Here is a 4192-nt window from a genome sequence, read left to right on the forward strand (position 1 = left end):
ACATAGTAATTCCACAGTCAGTACGTTTCACTTTAAACTTAACAACTTTTATAATACACGCTATAAATCACAGCGATTCACAATCTCGATAAATTCGCTCTCTAAAAGTGCAAAACACACACTACCTCGAAACAGAATAGTAAATTACCCGAAACTTACCGTAACTAGTGTTCGCTTTATCATCAATGTATCCGCTGGCTTTCACTGCCAGGCTTATATACTAACAAAGAGGCGTCTCCAAAATTCGCAGAGTACCCTGATAATTCGAGAAATTCAGTCACGCATGTGCCAGTAGCGTCACGTGACTTCTGCTGTCGTAACAGTATATTGACCTTTCAGCTATGCCTCGTTAACAATACATAAGTTACAATGATGCGGCGCACGTGCACTGGGAAACTTTTAAAAGCATATGCCGAGAAAACAACAATACAGGTAACATCTCTTACGAAAACCTCACTGACGCTACTGATAAGCAAAAATCAGATCTATTCACACGCTATTTCGCAAAAACATTTGTTACCCCGCAGGATGCCAGATTCAACAGCAAGCACCAAGACAAAATAAACTCAATTGTTAACAATAATGATAAATCCTTTGCTACCTCTTTCATGGTTAATATACACCAGCACCACACTCCCAGTTCACCACAGGACATATCAACCCTTATAACCACACCTGAAGTCAAAATCCACCTGACAAATGTCAAAACAAAGCTCCCGGGGAACCAAAATCCCCAACATAGTTCTAAAAAATGCATCCCCCAAACTTCTAACACATCTCACAAATTTATATAATCTATATACCTTTTTCTGGTTATTTCCCTATTTCATGGAAATCAGCCTTCATCACAGTTATTACAAAAAAAGTTATATAATAAAAAAAATCCAAGTGACTTCAGACCCATAAGCTTAATCAACTGCACAGGCAAACGTTTAGAGAAAATTATAACAACAAGGTTACTATGGATGCTAGAAAACAACAATACACTTTCACACATTCAGAATGCAAGAGGCAAAAACAGATAGACTGCAGACCACCTCGAACGATTAATAGAAACCACATTTACTGGATTCAATAAAGTACAAGCCACTATTGCCACCTTCCTGGATTTACAAAAAGCCTTTGACACGGTCTGGCACAACAAAATACCAACTACATTCACTAAATGGATATCTAACTTCCTAGATAATAGATCTACGAAAGTTAAAATTAAAACGTCACTCTCACACCCCTTAACATTTAAGGCAGTTGTTTGTCTTAAGCCATTTGCTGTATACACACTTCGTTAACGATCTACCACAGCCAAACACGCCCCTCACAAAAGCTGATGATATAGCATTATGGAGCACCTCCTGGCCCCCCCCCCCCCACTAGCGGCAAAGAAAATTCAAACAGCCCTCGACAAATTCACACAGTGGTGCAACAAATGGAGAATAATACCTAATCCCACTAAAACTCAAGCAATCATACTCTTCCGCAGGCTAAACAAAAGACTAAAGCATGCCAGGTTAGCTAAACTAAGCCTCTATAGTACCCCATCTCTTTCTCTAAATCTGCAAAATTCCTAGGTATAACCATCAACTCTAAACTAACATGGCACACACATTTCAAGGAAATAACTAATAAAATTAAAACCAGAATAGCTTACCTCCACAAAATAAATCATCACACTCATGGATGCAGACCACAGATAATAATGTACATATACAAGACATTTATCAGACCCTTAATAGACTATGGCTCAATGGTAACATGTAACATGAATCACAAACAACGTTTGATACTCCAAAAACTACAAAATAGTGTAATACGTCTTGCCCACCTCTTTCCTCACTACATACCAGCATGCTATGTAGAAAAACACACTTCAATACATACAGTACATGAACGCATATCTAACCTTGCCACTAAATACTACAAAAAAAGCCACCTACCGAAATTCACTCACAACCGCATTTCACAAAATTGTCGCTACCCCCAAACCATGGTGCAAATATTTATCCCCATACAACATCACTAACACATCACCATGATCTGTAAAAGTAAGCGGAAGTCACGTGACGCTGGTAACACGTAATGAGTATCTAGAAAGGTCGAGGAACCTGTCGAACGTCCTAGCGTTTGCTAGATACGACCTCTATTTTGTATATATAAGACTGGCGAGAAGTGACGGCATATATAGATATATAATTGCAGACAGACAGAAACGGACAGTTGAGTCAAGCGTGGTAGTAAAGTGCGTGAATCATTGTGAATTATAGCGTGTGTTTAAGTTAAAGTGACTGTGGAAATTAAGTGTATTGCAACGTTGAATTGAGAAAGAATAAACTAGTTTTATTTAAGAAAGGACTTGTGTCGCTAAAGTTTCATCCGAAAGAAATTATACAGGAAATTAACAAACGACCAGAGACGTAACAGTATATTACATTTTATGTATAACTGTTTCACTTTTCAGATCTTCATCTCTTCTATAGCTTATCACTAGCCGGGCTTTCTTTCTGTCCTAACTGGTTAAAATGGGTTTTCTCGGGGCACACCCGTTTTCCCCACACCAAACTTTTGGGTATTGGATCTATAGATCTCAGCCATGGCACTTGGGTTCATTGATCCCCGCCAGGCCATGTAAAGGCTCGTTTGCTTCAGTTTGTTTCAATACATTGTCAACGATTGCTGTCCACTGGTTTCTTGTAGAAGAACAAACTGCCTCTTCTATGCCTTCACCTTCACTAAAATAACATTGGTGCAAGATTATCTATAACCTGTGACCAAACCAGAACTTCATATTTTCATTTCTTTTGTATCTTACTACTGACAGTTTGTGGTCAGCTTCTGAAAGATTGCCTCACCATTATTCATCTTTACTAAGGTAGAAATTCACTTGAGATGGAGTAAGGAATGTAAGCTAGCACTCCAGTCCCCGAAGTATGCTTTGACTGAACTCCTGGTGTTGTTATATCTACAAGTTAGAGAGTTCCAGTTAGACACCAATGACAATCATAGTGTAAAGTGAAGATGCACACTTCAACTTATCATCCTAATCTGATAGTTTATTGTAACTGGTGATACAGGCTATAAAATGTATTCTTGCTAAGCATGTTAACCGCAACAGAATCAACTGGGACAAACTCACCCTCTGTCATGACACATCATGCAATGTAACAGAAATTAACATGTTATTCACTGAACATGCATACGTTATACAGAGCAGACATCCTACCACAATGTCCACAAGATTATGTAAAGTGATTAAGATCCACTTTAATTGATGTACACACGTTTGCATCTCATTAGCTAGTAAAGGTTGTCATATATCAAATAGGTGTTGCAATAAGACAATAATTGAACAAATGTGTTTAGGCTTATTATGACTTTAATGTGTGTCAACAGCATGGAATCCTGTTGACAACATGTCAATTGGACCTCACCTTGTACTTTGGTGAGTTCACTCATTAATATAAGATTTCCATTAGTCGATATGACTAGGACTAAATCGAACAATCAATAATTAAGACTTTCATTGATTATAGGATGACTAACTGAAAGGAAGCAGCTATCCTTCATTATACAATGCATGCATTAGTTTATTTGATTTCCATATAATTACCTCAAAGCTAATTTGGTTGCTGCCAGTAGGTGTAATGCCTACTGCACTACCAGTTGATACTGTTGGAGATGATAGCTAAGAGTTTGAAAACTCAACTTACCCATTTTGCTGCTGGTGTATGATATTATGCTCAATTTATATTTTTTTATAAATTTGCATCAATATCTCATGAATGCTAACAAATGTGAGACACAGTCATTTTTAATAGTTGAATTGATATTTATTTCATCTTTTTAAACATATATTTGATTTTTAGGTCAACTTGTGATTTATAATACATTAAAAATGACTAGATAACAAAGCCACTTACTACACCTTTACGCATGCATTACATAATGGCTGACAGATAGCCAAACTTGACGCATGTATAAATAATAAGCCTAAGAACAAGTACGTTAGACCACTTATTCGAAAGAAATGCTCCAGTAGAAAATCATCTAATGCATTAAAACTTATATAACTAGATAGTATTTATCTCACTCTACTTTATACATACAATTTATTTATGATGCATATATAATAATATATCTGTTACGTCTGCGTTTGTTAATTGATTTTTCCGTAACTTCGTTCCAACGAAACTTTAAC

The sequence above is a fragment of the Limulus polyphemus genome, unplaced genomic scaffold (genome assembly GCF_000517525.1).
Source record: "Limulus polyphemus unplaced genomic scaffold, Limulus_polyphemus-2.1.2 Scaffold3489, whole genome shotgun sequence".
Classification (NCBI taxonomy): Eukaryota; Metazoa; Arthropoda; class Merostomata; order Xiphosura; family Limulidae; genus Limulus; species Limulus polyphemus.